The 19,628-nt window shown below is 38.3% G+C and overlaps 1 protein-coding gene across 5 annotated transcripts in view; it reads left to right on the top strand.

Moving 5' to 3' along the window:
* ANKFN1 (ankyrin repeat and fibronectin type III domain containing 1) overlaps nt 1–19,628 on the top strand; it is a 463,794-nt gene that overhangs the window by 140,324 nt on the left and 303,842 nt on the right. Inside the window, exon 1 of one of the 5 annotated variants that reach the window (XM_049859418.1) lies at nt 16,722–16,782. The exons of the other annotated variants lie outside the window; for them this stretch is intronic. The gene's annotated coding sequence lies outside the window, so the exon portion shown is untranslated. Of the gene's footprint in view, nt 1–16,721; nt 16,783–19,628 lie in introns of those variants that run through there. 5 annotated transcript variants of the gene reach the window in all.

Below are 19,628 nucleotides of genomic sequence, written 5' to 3'. Positions count from 1 at the left end.
ATCTGTGGCTGGCATAGTGGTTAAGTGCTACGGCTGCTAACCAAGAGGTCTGCAGTTCAAATCCACCGGGCGCTCCTTGGAAACTCTATGGGGCAGTTCTACTCTGTCCTATAGGGTGCTATGAGTCGAAATCGACTCAACGGCAGTGGTGGTAGGTGGTGGCTATAATGGACATGTAATGCACAATTTACAAATAACAATAAGTGACGTAACACTCTTTATTGTAAGTTCCATGTAGCCAACTGATTCTCACAGAATGCTTTCACTGATTTTTGCCAAACTCTTGTATCTGTAGCCAACCTATGGCTGCAATCAATGAATGAATCTAGTTCCCATGAAAATATTGATTTATATTTTTGTTAATGAGTAAAACAAGTGAGTCAACAAAGATGTATGTCACAGTTTTATTCACTCATCAATGAGGTGAGCAGCTTCTTGGCTAAATCGTATAAGAGTTTTTCAGTACTGTTGAATATTTCCTCAAGTTTCTATCTATTCACAACATGACAACTATAGATACAGCACTCCTATTTGTTTAATCTGCGTTATTAACATTTAATCCATCACTTTCTTAAGCTTAGACAGTCAACAAAACAATAAATCAAACCCTGATTTGTAGTATTTGCCAGTTTCCGTGGTGTAAATATTCTCACCATAGACGATTTCAAGCAACCAACACGATGTCACCGAATGTGGAGTCGAGAAGAGATGTGCAGAAGTAGGCCATTATATAAGCCCATTATAAAGTATTTCCACCATTCAGATACAATAGATGAAAACAATTTCAAAAAACAGTTAGTAATAAAATGTAGTAAAATAATTAGGAACTGATGAATTTTGCATGTTTATTTCCTTTATTTTTAATATTGTTGTCATTAGTCACCATCGAGTCGAATCTGACTCATTGCAACCCCATGTGTGCAGAGAAGAACTGCTCCATAGGGTTTTCAAGGCTGTGACCTTTTGGAAGCAGATCGCCAGGCCTGTCTTCTGAGGAGCCTCTGGTAGGCTAATACCTAACAACTAATTTAATTGTAAGTCTATATAATTTAATTTTAATAACATCTGTGTCTAACAAACAGATTGCAAAATTCCTGAGAGTCTAACAATTGCCCTTCAAGAACTGATACAAGCCTTTTCTAGCACTACGCTGGTCCCTACTCTTTAGACCACAGTGGGGTGGGTTAGGAAATGGGAGGAAGAATTTGGAGTATGGCTGTGAATAGTTACAAGTTAATTTTTCCCAAGTTAAAAAAAAATTTTTTTAAAGTCTGTTCTGGTCCTTTGCCAAATAGCAGAGACATTCTCCTAAATTTTCAGAAGCTACTTACCTAGCAATGAAGTACGTTTTCATCTTTAGTTACTGACTCAGAGATTCTATAATGATATATTTTCCAAACATTTTTATTTTAGGCTGCATAGACCAGAAGCTTAAGTTAGAAAAGGAGTAGGGAGAAGAGAACTGTAAGAATGTAGATATTGAATGAAGTACATGAACAGGAAACAAAGTTTAGTTGGACTTTCTGCTAACTTGAACTAAGAAATGGAGAGCTACCAAGAATCAAGGCTGATCTCTTCTCTCCGAGGCCTCATGGTATCTCCTGACCCTGTAGACCAAGTCAATCTGTTTACTCCTCAAATTGCATATGGTCCAAAATGGCAGGTGCAGATATCAAGTAGATATGACATTTTAGCTCTATTTCCCACTTGGGAAGTCCACACTGATTCCAAAATCAAAGGAAAGAAATCCAGTTGGTTCAGGCTCTGTCTTCCTTGGCAGGCCACCAGCCAGCAGATAGATGGGATTCTTCAGATGGAAACACTTTCGGTTCCATTACCTATGGCCCCAGCAGGGTTGTGGGAAGGGACAAAGGCAGATAAACATCAAGGACTATGGGCAGAGGCAACACCCACATTAGAGAGCTGTCAACAGACAGACACAGTGAAATTTTTAGCACAATATCCACTGTCACCTTCATTAAAAAGAGAAAGTGTTGTTATGAAATACTTCAAAGATATAGGAAAATAGTATAATGAATACCCATATACTTGTTACTGAAATTGAACTAATTTTAATGTTTTTCAATATTCGTTTCAGCTTTTTATGGATCTTAAGGAAATAAATCGTTTTATATATATATATATAATTGAACAATTATGCCCCTTTTTCTAATCCCATTCTACTCTGTCATTCTCCAGAGAAAAACACATTCCTGGGTATTTATCCATGTTTTTCTCTGTCAGTGAGTAACACCTACTATTTTTCCATACAAATTTTTAACTTTTATAAATGATATCAAACTGTATGTGCCTTCTTGCAATTTTTTTTTTTTAGTTAGCATTATGTTTTTGATATTTCTCCAAGTGGACACATGGCTCTGACTCATTGTTGTAACTCTGGTTAGTATTCTGTTGTATAATAAACCAAAACCAAACCCATTGCTATCAAGTCAATCCCAATTCATGGCAACGCTATGTGTTTCAAAGTAGAACTAAGCTCCATAGGGATTTCAATGGCTGTAAACACACAGCAAATAAAATTTTGCTGAGGAGAATTCAAAAACAATTGCAGTAGTGCAACTGGACAGGGAACTTCCAGAAATTCAAGCCGGATTCAGAAGCGGATGTGGAAGGAGGGATATCACTGCTGATGTCAAATGGATCTTGGCTGAAAGCAGAGAGTACCAGAAAGATCGTTTCCTGTGTTTTATTGATGATGCAAAGGCATTTCACCGTGTGGATCATAAGAAATTATGGATAACAATGCAAAAAATGGGAATTTCAGAATGCTTAATTGTGCTCATGTGGAAGCTGTATGTAGACAAAGAGAGTCTTTCAAACAGAACAAGGGGATATTACCTGATTTGGGATCTGAAAGGGTGTGCGTCAGGGTTGTATCCTTTCACCATACTTATTAAATCTATATACTGAGCAAATAATCAGAGAAGCTGGACTATATGAAGAAGAACTCAGCATCAGGATTGGAGGAAGACTCATTAACAACCTGTGATATGCAAATAACACAACCTTGCTTGCTGAAAGTGAAAAGAGGATTGAAGCACTTACTGATGAACATCAAAGACTGTAGCTTTCAGTATGGATTACACCTCAACATAAAGAAAAGAAAAATCCTCACGACTGGACCGATAAGCAACAACATTATTATAAACAAAGAAAATATTGAAGTTGTCAAGGATTTCAATCAACATCCATGGAAGCAGCAATCAAGAAATCAAACGATTTGTATTGCATTGGGCAAATCTGCTACAAAAAAATCTCTTTAAAGTGTTAAAAAGGAAAGATGTCACTTTGAGGACTAAGGTGCACCTGACCCAGTCCTTGGTATTTTCAATTACCTCATATGTATAGGAAAGCTGAGCAGTGAATAAGGAAGACCAAAGAAGAATCGATACATTTGAATTATGGTGTTGGTGAAGCATATTGAATATACCACGGACTGCCAGAAGAATGAACAAATCTGTCTTGGAAAAAGTACAGCCAGAATGCTCATTAGAAGCGAGGATGGTGAGACTTTGTCTTACATACTTTGGACATGTTATCAGAAGAGACGAGTCCTTGGAGAATGACATCATGCTTTGTAAAGTAGAGAGACAGAGAAAAAGAGGAAGACCCTCAACCAAACGGATTGACCCAGTGGCTGTAATAATGGGCTCAAACATAGCAGTGATTGTGAGGACGACATTGGACTGGGCATCGTTTCCTTCTGTTGTATGTGGAGTCGCTATGAGTCGGAAACAACTCAACAGCACGTAACGACGACAATCTACAGAAGTAGATAGCTAAGCCTTTCTTACTTATTCATTCTCCTAGTGATGAACAATTAGTTGTTGCTAATTATTTGTTATAAATCACAATGCTGCAATGATTATCCTTGTAGTTGCCTGGTGTACCTGAGCAGAATTTTCTCCAGGGTACTTAGATGTGAAATTAGTGGGTAATAAGGTTTGTACCTCATAACTATTTCTAGATATTGCCAAATTGCTCTAATAGTTGAACAGCTTACATTCTCTTGTTTCTCTAAATCTTTGCCAGCAGGTGTTATTTACAAACTTCAGAATTTTTCTGATCTAAGTGTAAAATATCTCATTTTTCTAGTTTTCAGTCCCCTAATTTCTAGAGACATTAAGCATCTTCTCATCTGTTTATTGGACATTCAATTTTCCTCTTTCGTGAATTGCCTATTCATATCCTTTGCCCTTTCTTAATCAGTTACTATTCTATTTTTATTGGTTGGTAGAAGTTATTTATCTATTCTGGATAGTGACCTACTACCTGTTAGATACAAATACCTTTCCCAGGGCAGTTCTTGGCTCTTTGTTTACTTTATGTACAGTAATTTTTATTGTAGTGATATTTATATTTAAATTCATCTACATTTTTGAGCTTTTCATTTAGGGTTTGTCTTATCTCTTCCATCCTCTGATAAAGTTTTGCTTTCACCTTTGTGTTTTTGATCCTTATGAAATTTATATTATGGATGGTGTGAAGTAGGACTCTATATTTTTCTCTGAGGAAAACCAGTTGCCCCACAATGGTTTATCAGCTAAACTAATCCTTGATTCTGCCCGCCCCCCCATTAAATTGTTATACCGTCTCTGTTATGAACATGGTTTCCATATGTGTCTGGATCTGTCTGACCTGTCTAGTATGTGCCAATAGTCCCTGCACATAAGACACTTTCCTTAAGAACTTTAGCTTTATATTAATCCCTCTTATCTGATAGGACAAGGTTCTGTACCATGATCTTTTTCTTCTTTATTGCGTAGGCCATTATTTGCCTTTTACGCTTTCAAGTGAATTTTAAAATCAGTTTGTCAGTTTCCAAAACTCCAGTTGAAATTTTGATTGCAATTGCATTGAATTTATAGATTAACCTGGAGAGCTGACGTTTTTATTAGTATACCGAGCTTTCCCATGCATGAACGTGATATATCGTGGAATGTTTTCAATCTTTTTATGAACTTCAAAAATATTCTATTTTTTCTTTACAATACACATCCTATGGTACATTTATTACTATATTTATAATTTGCTGCTGTATTAATAATCTTTTTTCTATCACCTTTTCTAAAAGGTGGTTGGTGTTTTCTTGAAACACATGTTTGATTTTGAATTCAGCAACTCTACTCTCCTCCCAAATGTTTTAAAAAACGGTATCTCTTTTTTTTTTCTGCAGATTATCCAAGAGTTTTTTACAAAGACAATTTTATTATAATCTGCTTAAAAGAAAAAAAAAAAGCATCATCCTTTCTAATACTTGTGCTTGTGAGTGTGTGTGTGTGTGTGTGTGGTTTGGGGGTAGGTGTTTGTGATTTTGGGTTGTTTTATTGCATTTTCCTGGGTCTCCAATTCATTTTTGAATACCCTGGTGATAACAGACATCCTTGACATGCCTCTGACTTTAATAAGAATGTATTTAGAATTTCACCATTAAGAATAATGTTTGCTGTATGTTTCTGGTTAAATGCCTTTTACTAAGTTAAGAAAGATCTTTTCTGTTCCTTGTTTATGGAGATTTTTTTTTTTTTTAATAATAATGGTGCGTTTAGATTTTTCAAATGTTATTCCGCATCTATTGAGATAATAATATGGTTTTGTTTCTTTAATCTATTCATGTGGTGAATTAGAGTCGCAGACTTTCTGAGGCTGAAACTATCTTGCATCCCTGGCATAAACTGTAACTTGGTATTGATTTTAAAAATACATTTCTGTACCATTTGCAAATGTTCTATTTAAATTTTTACATTTCTTTTCACTTGTGAGAATGGCCTATAATTTTCTTTTTTGTTGTTATATTCTTCTTTACATTTACTTAGCATTGGGCTTCTTTGTGCTTTGGGCATTGTATTTATATCTTATTTTCTTTGAGAGTTTCCTCTCTTTCTCTCTCTCCTTCCATCCTACTTTCTTGCCCCTCCTTATCTAAAGGTTTTGCTGTTACTTCCCACCAGGGGTGCCCAAATGCAACTAGCTCTTTATAGGGGCTTGTGTTACAAACATTCACTGTTTACTTAATGGTTTATAAAACCAAACCCAGTGCTGTCAAGTCGATTCCGACTCATAGCGACCCTACATAGCCCCTTGAAATTTGCCACATTTAACTCCATAACATACTGTTGTTATTGTTGTTGGGTGCCATCAAGTTAATTTTTAACTCATAGCAACCCCATGTGACATAGCAGAACTGCCCCGCAGGGTTTCCTAGACAGTGGTGAAGAGCTCAGGCTGCTAACCCAAAGACGGGCAGTTTGAATCAACCAGCCACTCCTTGGAAACCACTCTCTCCTATATGGTTGCTGTGAGTCAGAATCGACTCGACAGCAATGGGTAATCTTTACAGAAGCAGATCACCAGGTCTTTCTCCCATGGAGCCACTGTGTGGGTTCGAATCACCAACCTTTTGGTTAGCAGCCAAGCACTGTCTTAAATTATAATATTCAGTGGTCTGTTTTTGCAGTATTCAGATTTAACTATATAAAATACAGCAAAAAAGGAAAAGAAAAATAGTTCAGTCATGTGAAAAATGTTGCCCACCTTACCACTGAATGATCCTCTGCCAGGCACAAGAGACAGATGGAAGGCCTGAAACTGCCGGTTCTTCAGATCATTCATTTCAGGCCCTCTATGACAGCCATGGAGTGATGGTCTCACCATGGAGTCTGATACCAGTATTTAAAGATATCTATTTCTTTATCTAAATAAAAAAAAAAAAAATATATATATATAGGTGTATCTATATACATATACATATAGATATATATAGATGCCTAGATATATATAGATATTTATATATATATATCTTTTTTTAATTTACGCCATGGCGCCTAAGCACAGGATAGCTACTTGACCTAATATTCCACAGTGCTCTTTTTCCATGACTCTGGCTGTGTTGGATTTACAGAAAGATGTTTCCATATTGTATTGTATGAGTGATTTCACTGGTAATTTTAACAATTGGCAATTTTACACATTGATTTCAAAACTTAAACCCCACATGAACTATGACTTCACTGTGATTATTAAATTTTGTCACTAACATTTTAAAACTGGCAACAGACACTTACACATATTGTATACACATATTATCTGTATACAAGAGAAGATCATTTTGTTTACAATGCTTAAAAGGAGAATACAGTCTAGTCCCTTTTAATTATGTCACTAAAATGAAGACTAAATAAAAATTGGGCAAAGAGACACTATCAAGAGTGAATCATCTTCCTAAAGAAATTGGAGAATCCCACTTTAATTCTGAATTTGACCACAGACCTGCAGGAGCTGTGCTAGTCATTGGTTTTTGTAGTTTCGCTACAGCATTAAGTCATGTTTTATGGATTCTTTTAATAGGAGAACTTTGTTGCGATTTATTAAAAGAGAAGACAGGAGCACCAACCTATTAAAAGGTCAGAGAGAAAAAAGCAGATGGGCCTCCTCCCCTGAGTCAGATTAAATGGTCCTGCCTGTCAAGATAGCATTTCTTGTAGAAAAATATGGTATTTGTCCAAAAAGAGGCATCTGGAGCCAACGTTTGCTGCTTTCTGTAGTTTCACACCACCAACCACCTCCAATCACCTGAGGAAAAAAATCACTAATTGTGGCAAAGTGATTCCAAACTGCATTAGAAATGTAAGTTGGGATATAGCATGCCTAGATAGGGGTGTGCTTCCTCCTTGGCATGTTTGGAGCAAGCTAGGTCATTCGTAGCCTTCCAGGCAGAGGCTTCAGGGAGACTGAATGAAGACCTTTTTTGCCTGTTTTGTCCCCAAGAAATCAGTCTTCTCAAGGAGATGAGGAACTTAACCTAAATAAATAAATAAATAAAACTCATTGCCATCAAGTCGATTTCAACTCACGGCGACCCCAGGTGTTACAGGGTAGAGCTGATCTTTACAGGGTTTTCCTCACCAGGCCTATCTTCCATGGCACCACTGGGTAGACTCAAAATGCCAACCTTTCCATTAGTAGCCAAGTGCAAACCATTGGCACCATGCAGGGACCTGATGAAGTCCTTAAGAGATACACAGGAACATCAGTCAGCCACTGACCAGTTTCGGTAGCTGGCGTTAACAGTAAAAGCCCATTGCCATCAAGTGGATTCCAACTCCCAGTGTCCTTACAGGATAGAGTAGACCTGCCCCCATAGGGCTCCGAGGCTGTAATCTTTACAGAAGGAAACTGACACATCTTTCTCCTGTAGAGCAGTTGGTGGGTTCGAACCACTGACTTTTCATTTGGTAGCCGAGAGCTTCACCACTGTACCACTAGGGCTCCTTGCTGAAGTTCATGGATCCAGCTAAAGTTAAAAAGCTGCACAGCAACGTTTGGTTGGACCCCAAAATGTTTCTTTTGGTTAATATAGTGGTTTCCAATATGTTTGTATTATTTTCCCCCTGGATCCCTTTTGGTGTTCTTCCCCTAGTGGACTTCATGCTTTGAAAGACTTAGCTTTCTAAATAAATAATTAATGATGTTATATTTTTTACGACTGTCACAATTTTTACTAAGCTACATAGGATATTGCCAGTCAGAACTTTGATTTAGCTGATCAGTGTTACTGTGTGACTTATTATGATTCCATGAAGAAACAAAGAACCTTCCCATAGTTAATTAGAATTTTTAGAAATACAGGCAGTTTCCTATTGATGCATGCAATATATCACTAAAATGATTACCACGTATAATACACGAATGTTAAAGAGTAGTCAGACATGTTATACCAGAGCATGTCTTTGCATGAGAACTTAAGGAATATTATAAAATCCCTAATTGCATCTTGCCTTTGAGGCACAAGTTTCAAGCTTCAATTTCTTGCTCCAGAGTTCTGTTTAGATCTTCTTCGCCTTAGAACACAGAGTGAACCTGCTTAAGTTGGAAGAATATCAAATTGAGGCTAAAGATTTGCTGCTGTCAGCATGGAGAATGATTTCCGTCTTAAATCTATATCACTAGTATCGTATCTATCATTTTTCTATTTACCATTAATTCTGATGAAATGAGAGACAGTATAATAGACTACTCGTATAACTGACACACGTTGCTTTGTAGACACAGATGGCATTTGCTGCGGAAACTAGTTGGCAAGTAACACCACAAAAGATAACTTAAAATGATTGTTTGGTAAACTGAGGTACAAGCCTGAACTCGGTACAGGAAAATAAATCTAAGCGTTTTATTATATAATATACAAAAGTACAGGTCATTTGAAAGTTCAGTTTATCAAAATTGAGCACCACATATATTGGAGATAAGACAGACTTCCCACAAATATTTCAAACCTTGGGCTAGTAATCCTAGATAAGAAAACACTGGGGTAAATATTTCATAGTTACATCATAGCAATCGCTACCACCAATTGTTATAAATATTTATTATGTGCCACGGCACTAAACTGGACATTTTAAACACATGATTTTTCCTAATAAGCTGATTTAAATCCTATTAATAACTGCAACAGGATTGTTTCATCATTTTACAAAAGAAATTTAAGGTCAGATATGAAGCACTTTACCCAAGATCCCATGTAGCTAAAAAATGGCAGAACGAGGATTAAAATCAAGTCCATCCAACTCCAAAACCCATGGTCTTTCTTTCACACTTAATTGTTTTCTTCTTAAGACTGCTTATTAAGACTGAATAAAATTTTTACATTCCCCAGCCTTCTAACTTGGTCTTGGTATATGTTTTCTCTAAAGCTGCTTCCCAGAAAACTTCTTAGATAATGCATAGTAAGGTCCTGTTTGTTGCCTATGTGAAATGTATAATTTTGATTAATACAGATTTTATCTACTATTAATTCTGGGGCAACCCTTGTGACTTAGTGGTTAAGAGCTATGGCTGCTAACCAAAAGGTCAGCAGTTCAAATCCATGAAGTGCTCCTTGGAAACCACATGGGGCAGTTCTATTCTATCCTATAGGGTCTCTACGAGTCAGAATCGACTTGATGGCAACAGGTAAAAAGGTAAAGATATTAATTCTGGGGAAGAATTGGACCAAAATAGTGACCACCAATCAGATTTGTTTTCAAATACCTTTGGATGTGACATGTTATCATGTCAGGAGAAATTGATGCTGTATTCTCAATCGTCAGCAATCAGGAGACCTACAGAAAGGGAGGTTTTGAAAAGTAACATTGCTGAGAGCCTGGCCTTTATGTCCATTAACTCATGGACTGTCCACCACAATCCTTTAGTTAGATGTCTTAGTTATCTAGTGCTGCTATAACAGAAATACCACAAGTGGATGGCTTTAACAAAGAGAAATTTGCTCTCCCACAGTTTAGGAGTCTGGAAGTCTGAATTCAGGGAACCAGCTCCAGGGGAAGGCTCCCTCTCTCTGTTGGCTCTGGGGGAAGGTCCTTGTCATCAATCTTTCCCTTGTCTAGGATCTTCTCAGTGCAGGGGCCCCTGGTCCAAAAGATGCTGTCTGCTCCCAGCTCTGCTTTCTTGGTGGTATGAGGTTCCCCTGTCTCTCTGCTTGCTTCTCTCTTTTATATCTCAAAAGAAATTGACTCAAAATACAACCTAATCTTTTGGTTGAGTCCTGACTCATTAACATAACTGCCTCTAATCCTTAACATCATAGAGGTAGGATTTACAACACAGGAAAATCACATCAGCTGCCAAAATGGTGGACATTCACACAATAATGGGAATTGTGGCCTAGCCAAATGTATATACATTTTTCAGGGACACAGTTCAATCCATAACAGTAGGTATCATGGTTGCCATCCCACAGACAAAGGTTAACAGGGTATTCAGCTAATACACTGGGATTTGAACCCAGGTCTGTCTGCTTTTAATGGCCCACTCATGATGCAAAGCATCACGGGCCCTGGCGTACAACCCCTATAGGCAGAAGGAGTAATTGACTCTTCTCTGGCAGATGCACATCCCCCTGCTACCAAATATCACTTGTTTGTCACAAGTTCTCCAAGATTTAGGTCTACTCCCCATTCATCAGTGTACAGCAATGACCATAGTTTCCATTTTTGTATACATGTTCTGTGCCGGGAACTTAACTAGTTTCCTTACACATGTTATGCCTGGAGAAATAAGTATTTGTTGAATGAATGTAAGATTCAGCGTTTCGTTTAATAATTATAACAATATTATCAGGCTTAAATTACTACTTTTATGTAAGATGAAGACAGGGGTTGATCAAGGCCATACAGTTAGTAAGTAAAGGAGCTGGAAATCAAACATGTGTCAGACCTCATGAATCTTCCCATGTTTTTCCCATGAATGACCCTGCCCAGGGGTTACCACTAATGGAGTTTCGCTTTTTTGTTGGTGGTGTTGTTTTTTGCTTTTAAGTTCTGAGAATTATACTTTTTATTACATTTGAACGTGCATGTCTATTTAACGCTTCTTGAAGTTTCCCTAGAAGCAGCTCCTGAAGCAAGAATGAAAGTATAGGTGGTTTACTGAGGGAATAATCCCAGGAAACACAAGGAAGAGAGTAAGTAAGTGAACCTCAGAAGGGATAGGTGGCCAAAAAGAGTGTATTATCCAGCCAGGTAACACTGTGGACAATTGGAGCTTAACCTACCGTGGAGACAAGGAGCCACTGGAGAGCAAACTCCTCAGAGTTACCCTACCAAGGGAGCCAGGGAAGATGGTGAGGAGATGCTCCCAATGGAAGCATTGTGGAATGGGCTGAAAAATTCCCAAGTCATGCACAGGGAAGAGGTAGGTCTGGCTAGAACAGCTCAGGATATCACTAAGCAAGTAATTTACATGTAACTTTGAGATTTTCACAAGAAAAGGTTATTGAAAGACATAGGAATAAAAAAATGACCTGAATAAATGACAGATACGTGCATGGACAGAAAGTCTCAATATTATAAAAATGTCAATTATCTCCTAATCTTTAAATTCAAAGGAAGGCCGATCAAAACCCCAACTGGACTATTCATAGAATTTGACAAATTGATTCTAAGATCTATATGGAAGAGTAGAAGTTCCAGAATAGCCAAGAAAAATCTATAAAAGGACAAAGGTTGGGCAAACTTGTAATGAACAGATAGCTAGACTTACACAGTTGCAGTCATTGAGATAGTGCAGAAGTGTCAAACGGGTAGACAAATAGAGAAATAGAAAGGGATGGAGATCCCAGAAATAGATCAGAGGGGGCCCTGGTAAGCAAAAGAGGAGGTCATTACACATCAGTGGGGAAGGGTAGATTTTTCAATGAGTGCTGTGGGACTGGTGGTTTTCATACGGAGATAAGTTGGAAGACTGATTTTCTTTTTTTTCTATATGGAAAGCCAAAAACCTCATAGCACTTACGAGATTTAATAACTGGGGTGGCTTCCAGTGCTTCTAAATTTTCTGCTATATTACTGTTAGCATTTTTCCCAAGGAAAAAAACAACTTCTGTAGAATAGTATGTGTATGTGTATATACCTACACATTCATACAATGGTTAAAGCCAGAATAGGGACATTGGAGCCCCACCTCCTTGATCTCCCCTTGACGCACCCTTGTAGCACCTCCATAGGACCAGAAGGCCCTTTTTCTCCTTAAAAAAGGAAAAATGGAGCAGAAAAGACAACATAACCTAGGGATCCTCCATTCTTTACTTCCTTTAAAAGATGTACTTTCTTAAAACATAGACCCTCTGCTGTAATTTACCTACTTCAAAATACATAATTCCAAAGTTAAAGAATTGGAAATTGAACTTATGGGTTCATGGATGGCAAATAAGTTTCATCTTACATGTAAACTATAATCTATTAAAACAGTAGCTAAATGATCCTGAGCCAAGTCTCAGCTTATGAAAAAGAATGGTAGAGTTGATTAGTAATGTCTGCCATGAGCTCAATATGAGAAAAGTATAGCACGCTTGCAGAGAATGTATCATTCTTTAATTGACATATTCCTACCCAGAAATACAAACATAATTATAGTATCAGTAATCTGAGGAACTTGGCACTAGTATTCCAAATAGTGGATCAATACCAATTTTTACACACAAAGTATTTTGTCTTGAAGCATCTGGTTGGAATACACCCCATGAACTAGATCTATACATCATGTCACAGCTGTTCTCAACTGCAAGGGGAGGACATACCCTCAAGAGTTAAGTCATTTGACTTCAGGGAGCCAACAGTTGATCAGGGAACATGATATGCAACCCTGAGTTTCCTTGCTGAGTACAATAGACAATTACATACAGATATGAATTTAAAATAATAGAGCTATCATTGATTATCACCTGAAACTTTATAACTTTTGGACAATTTGAACAATTTCTCCCTTGCAGGAAAGTGGGAGGGCAAGCTAGATCTGACACATCATTTTATTTATTGAATGTATTTATACCTCATCTCTTTCCAAAAAATATTTGAAGCTGCTTACAATAAGAGCTATATACAATCTCATTAATAAAAAAGATGGTCTTGGGAATTGATCATTTTTTTTCCAGTGAAAGCCAAATTGTGTTTGCTCAGCATTTCTTTAATTGGCCTCCTTTAATACAGGAACGTTGCACAGCTTTGCGGTGGTGTAATGTTTTAACTGTAACTTATAAGAAGTACTCCCAAAAGCATGATCTGTGACTCAAGGAGTAAAGTAATAAACAAAATCTTAAGGAAGTGTATGGAGCTGATTTTAAAAAATGAAGCCTCAGTTTCTAGGGTAGGTTTCAGTCTAGTTAAGCCAACATTTGGGTTAATTGCATTTGGATCAACAAAGACTTTCGTTAAGCAACTAGCAGAAAGTGTCAATCTCTCATTGCCCCAAAGGGAGTCTCCCCAGTATCCAGGCATTCAGATTAGGCATTCATCTCAGAACAGCAGTTTTCATTTCCAATTATTTTGATGCTAGAGACCACCTGCTTGGCTTGATTTAATTTGTTTTATCTCCCACTCCAGATGAACCTTAAAAGCTAATGTGGAAATGAATGTTCTATCAAGAAAGTTAGCAACAACAATGATAAGTAACCAGTACTCCTATCTTCTGTAGGAAGAGATGTTGTGGGTTCATACAGAAAAAATAAATCCTAAATTTGAGAAGCTATTCATGCGTGTTGTCTTAGGTTGCGTTCTCCAGAGGAGCAAAACCAGTGAAATGTATATGTATAAAAATAGAGAGAGATTTAATTCAAGGAAACGACTCATGCAGTTGTGGAGGATGGCAAGTCCCAAATCCATGGCTGAGGGCTTCTCCCGACTCATGTGGTTGCAGGGGCTGATGAACCCAAAATCGGTAGGTCAGACCAGACGGCAGGCAGGTGGCTCTTGGAGCATCAGGAGATGACAAATTCCAAAATCTACAGGTCAGGTGACAGGCTGCTATTTTACATCCCAAGAACCAGAGGACAGATGATGATTAGTCAGATGCAGGATACAGAGCAAGAGAGCCCCTTGCTGGAAGATCCATTTACATACTGGAGGCAGTCCACATACCCAGAAAAACTCTCTGCCAACTAATTGGCTGCTCATAGCAGATCTCATCATGGAGGTTATTACGTTATATCAGATCTCAACATAGAGGTGACCGTATTTATTACGAAAGAGTCAAACCACTGAGAATCATAGCCTAGCCAAGTTGACACATAACATTAACCATCACAAATATTTTCAGTCATTTATTTGCTCATTCTTCCCTCCATTCATTCCCTCAACAAATAGTTTATTAAAATGCTTACTACATGCCCTCTCTCTTTAAGATATTGAGGAGAATGAGTTTCAAGATATCCATTAGATTAAACCCATTGAGGCAACAAGTCAACTGAAGGCAACTAGCTGTCAGATATTTTCCTGTAAATTATAGATTCTTTGGCTTAACCACAGAACACTGGATGACAAGCTAGCTTCCTTCTGCCATTCAGTACCTTTGTGAGTTGATGATATGTGCTCAGAGAATACAAAGTCTTTTCAGGTTGTCACCCCTGAAAGGGACTTTAAAAATCATATATTTCTACTCCTTTACTTTATAGATGAAGAAACTGAAGACCTAGGGAGATAATGTGGTTTATCCAAAGTTACACAGCTGATCAACGAGGAACCAAGACTAAAACTCTTGGTATTGTGTTATTTTCATTAAAAGAAAAAAAAAGAGGGAGGGCAGTAAATCTATTTAAAAAATTATTTAAATGTATTCCTAGGCCCATTGTATGCTTTTTTTGTTTGATTTCCTCCCACTTCTTCAAAAAAGAGTTTTGTTTTTTTTAATTAAAATGCATTCTGAACACCTGAGATGTAGGACGCTGCTGTCTCTGGCAAAGCAGTCCACCAAGCATAGAAGTTTGTCCCAGGAGAGAACACTCACTACTCCCTTTAATTTCAGGCAAAGTGGAAGGGGATGTTTCTTACGAGAAACAGACTTGTAAGAAGAAAAGAGTGTATTTCCATGTTTTCTTTGGTCCCAAAGAAAAGTCAGAATTAATTGCCTAAATTTAGAAGTCACTAATTTTTAACAGAAATTTAAGTTATATGTTACCTCAGTGAAAAAGTAGCCTGTTTAAAAAACAAGGCAAGGGTGGCAGTGTAACCCAATTGTGCTTTGCAAATGGGTCAACTTTTCACTGGACTGTTGTATATCACACAGGTTTGCTAAATTTTAGACATTAAGACAATCAAGTATAAAAACTTCAGGTAGTTTGTTTATATTTCCCAATTACTAGTTATACCTTCATATTCTAATTTCTGGGAATTTATGTAAAGAACTGCAAAATTGTTATGGAGAAAAATTAGTAGATAACACTTTTGCCTAAAGAAAGAGCATGTCATGAGCTGAGATCTGCCCAAAGAGGGACCATTTCCATTCTGAATTCCTTCATTCTCCACCAGTGCAAATCACCAGTGCTACAGTTAGTCTGAGAACACTAGGGTAGGGTTGGGAAAAGATTAATGGAGACATTTTCAAGGACTGAAGTCCAGTCATTTTACTGGGGAGTAGGGAAGTGTTGATTTTAATCCTTTATTTGTGAGCTTGGAAGGAAATAATATTTGAAAATTACAAACTAAGAATATATAATACTTCCTTAAAAAAAAAAAAACTGTTGCTGTCGAGTCAATCCAGACTCATAGAGACCTTATACAACAGAGTAGAATTGCCCCATAGAGTTTCCAGGGAGCGGCTGGTGCGTTTGAACTGCTAACCTTTTGGTTAGCAGATGTAGGTAGCTCTTAACCACTACATCACCAGGGCTTCCATATTTCCTTTGGTACCTCAAAACCCAGATATTTTTCTCTCGGCAGATATAAGCCTTCTCTCCTCTAGTCCTCTAGCCTTATGAAAGGAGGCTGGAATTTGTGGGGTTTGCTTTTTCATGGAGGTGAATTGTTTGGAGCTGAAAAACATAGAATAAAGAGTCAAAGAAGGGGAGTCTTACATTCTGAAGGTGTAGGCATGATAGGTGGTGAGAGGACAGAGAACAAGGCCAGTGTCCCATGATTGCCACTAGCCCGTAGTTCTTTTCTTGAACAGTAGTTTTAGGCCACATTCAATTATCAATTTAAATAAACATTTAAAATATTTAAAAATAACATAATGTGCATGAAGGAATAATTCATCCCAACCAGAATTTTGATTAAATTATGAAACAGGTACTTCATATTTTATATACAGTAAGTTTTATAATAAACTGATAGAGTGGCTAATATTATTCCCATTTTACAGATGAGAAAATTAAGCTCAGAGATTTATAATTACCTGCCTTGGTCCAATATCTAGGAAATGACATGTCTGGAATTCAAGCCCAGCCTATTTTCTGCCAAGTGATACTGTCTCCCAAGATTATCAAGAGTCACCCAAGTGAGTAAAGTTAAAATGGGCCTTCTTACTCATTAATTTATCCAGTTATTAATTCATTTGTTTTAGGCCTGCATTACCTAACTGCAAACTGGTCAGAATCACAGGATTTGAGGTCAAGTCTTAGATCTGGTGCTTGTTGTCTTCATGACCTTTGTCAACTCACTTAACCTTGAGCTCCTGATTTATAAATACACCTTTTTCTTCTTACAAGTCTGTTTTTCACAAGGAATATCCCCTTCCACCTTGCCTGAAATTAAAGGGAGTAGTGAGTGTCCTTTCCTGGGGCAAATTTCTGTGCTTGGTGGTCTGCTTTGCCAGAGAGAGAAGAGTCCTTCATCTCAGATGTTCAGAATGGCCCTGTGCCTCCAGTATAAACAGAAAGCCTGAGAAAAGGGGGGGGGGGGGACTTACTTCCCCCTTCTCCATCCCTTCTGCACCCCAAGACACAAATGTTCTTCCCAGCTCAAGGACTGTGGGGACATAACCACCAGTGTTGTCTCCACCAAAACACCACCAACACAGGGCTGGCACCAAAGAGAATCATAGGAGAGTCAATGGCCATGACCAAAGGTAAGGTAGAACTGATACAATATTTTCCCTGATGCCTTTCTCCACCATCTTCATTCTCTCCTTCTTTCACTCTTCCTCTTCCCTGACCATCTCAGACAGCAGTCATTTAAGCCTTGGTGTTAATGGATTTCAGAGGCAGACTAGTCTGGTGGCAGGAGGCAGAGTCTACAGAAAGGGGTAAAGGAATAAGGGTCCTTTGTGTCTGAGTGCTGCCATATATTTCTAGCCAGGCCACAGGATTGAATTCAAAGAGTTATTGAATTAAATGAAATGGTAAAGCCCTTGGAGTGGTGCCTGGACATGGTAAGCAGTATGCCCTTATGATGGTGGTGGCAGTGGTGATGATGATGATGGTAATGCAGTAGCCCGGGGAGTAGAGGTGTCAATTCCCTACCAAGAAAAGCTGGCACTAGAAGGCTAAGATAATGGTCAGAGACCTTTGAATCCTAGAGCCTATAAGGACATTTGAGCTTCGTCTGTTTCCTACTTCATTTGCAGATAAAATTGCAAACAACAGGGCCACATGCTACACAACTGATTATTCACTGGCCCTTAAACATCAACACAGCCTCTCCCTTGCTCATGAATCTGGAAAAAGCGGGTAAATTGCACAGGCTCAGGGCCTGCAAACACCAAATGACATGGTGGGAATGTTTTCCAACAGCGTATAAAAACCTCCACTGGACAGTTGCTCTCCTGGAATGATGCTCTCTTCAGAAACCTTGCCCATTTACTCACAGTCACCTACCCTCCAGGCCACAAGTGAATGAGGACATGGGGCTATTCAGGGGACTGATTGCTCCTCCCCCAACCTTCATCCAGATGTTTGGCACCATTGAAACAGGCCTAGCCATGGTTTCCTTTGGACAACTTATGAAATTAATATTAAAGAATGTGTCACCCCTGGATATAAAAAACAAGTTGCTATAGGTTTTCTCAAGCAACATTCAGAGCTCCAGGAGGGGATTTTGGGATCAAAGAGGAAACGTATGCTGGCTATCATACCCAGACAAGGCTTCTCCTTCCCTCCCACCCACCTCCTTTCCAGGAGCATGTGTCCACTGCTTGCCCTGTGCAATTCGCATCTCTCTATTCAAATGTTATTCGGGAAACCTCACTATTTATTGCTTCTCAACTTAGGGTATGAAAAAAGCTAGAAACTAACACCAGTTCTGTAGCAGACTGATAACGTGGCTGCTGAAGGTCTCTTCTCTTGGAAGTTTAGGATTTCAACCACAGTAAGAAGAACTGGGGAAGGACTTACAAATTTCACTCTTTCTTGCCTCCATTTTCACGTGCACATAATGATTTTATTAAAATGATACAGCATTTTTATTTGCCATGAAATCTCCATTCCACAATTCTAATGGGGTTCAGATGGCTTTACCTGGTAGGTTCATTTTTAGGAACTTTCATAACCCATGGTGCAAGCTAGAAATGCGAATGCCCTTTTGTGGCTGAAAATCATACTTTTAAAGATAGCATTAGGTTGTAGATGTGAAAATAATAACTACATTAATAAATGATTGCTGTGATGTTGTTTTTTCCTCTCTAAATTATTTCCAAGGAGCCCTGGTAGCTCAAAGGTTGGCAGTTTGAACCCCCCAGTGGCTCCAAATCCATCGTTGGCTGCACAGGAGAAAAGACCTTGTGATCTGCTCCCAAAAAGATTACAGCCTCGAAAACTCTACAAGGCAGTTCTACCCTGTCACATGGGGTTACTAGCATTTGGAATTGACTCTACGGCACACAACAATGACAAATTATTTCCATTTTACTTTTACATTCCCACAGGATGTGAAGGTTTTATTCAGAGTTCAGTGTCCTGAAGGTGCTGGCACCACGTGTTTTCTGCAGCAGAGCCATGTGTCAAGTGCAGTCTGCCCACAGCTAGGCAGGATCTGAAATAAGAGCCTGGTTTTTTTAGAGAGAGTGAGAGAGGAGGCCCTGGGTAATGCACACAGTTAACACGCTCCGCTGCTAACCCAAAAGCTCGAGGTTCAAGTCCAAGAGATTCAAGAAAGACGTGGTAATCTACTTACAAAAAATCAGTCATTATAACCCCTATGGAGCACAGTTGTATTCTGACACATGTGGCATTGCCATGAATTGTCATCAACTTGATAGTAACTGCTTTAGAGAGTGAAAGGAATTCAGAGCATATATCAATTATCTGCCCCTCTGGGAGCTACTATTGGTCTCTTTATTCATGAATCGGCAGGAGTGTTTCTTTGCCCTGATAAATTTTCCAAAGTAATAAAGACATAGAGTGTCTG

This window comes from Elephas maximus, chromosome 19, assembly GCF_024166365.1.
Source record: "Elephas maximus indicus isolate mEleMax1 chromosome 19, mEleMax1 primary haplotype, whole genome shotgun sequence".
Lineage (NCBI taxonomy): Eukaryota > Metazoa > Chordata > Mammalia > Proboscidea > Elephantidae > Elephas > Elephas maximus.
The sequence above is the reverse complement of the archived record's forward strand: the minus strand, read 5'-3'. Positions and strand labels throughout refer to the sequence as shown.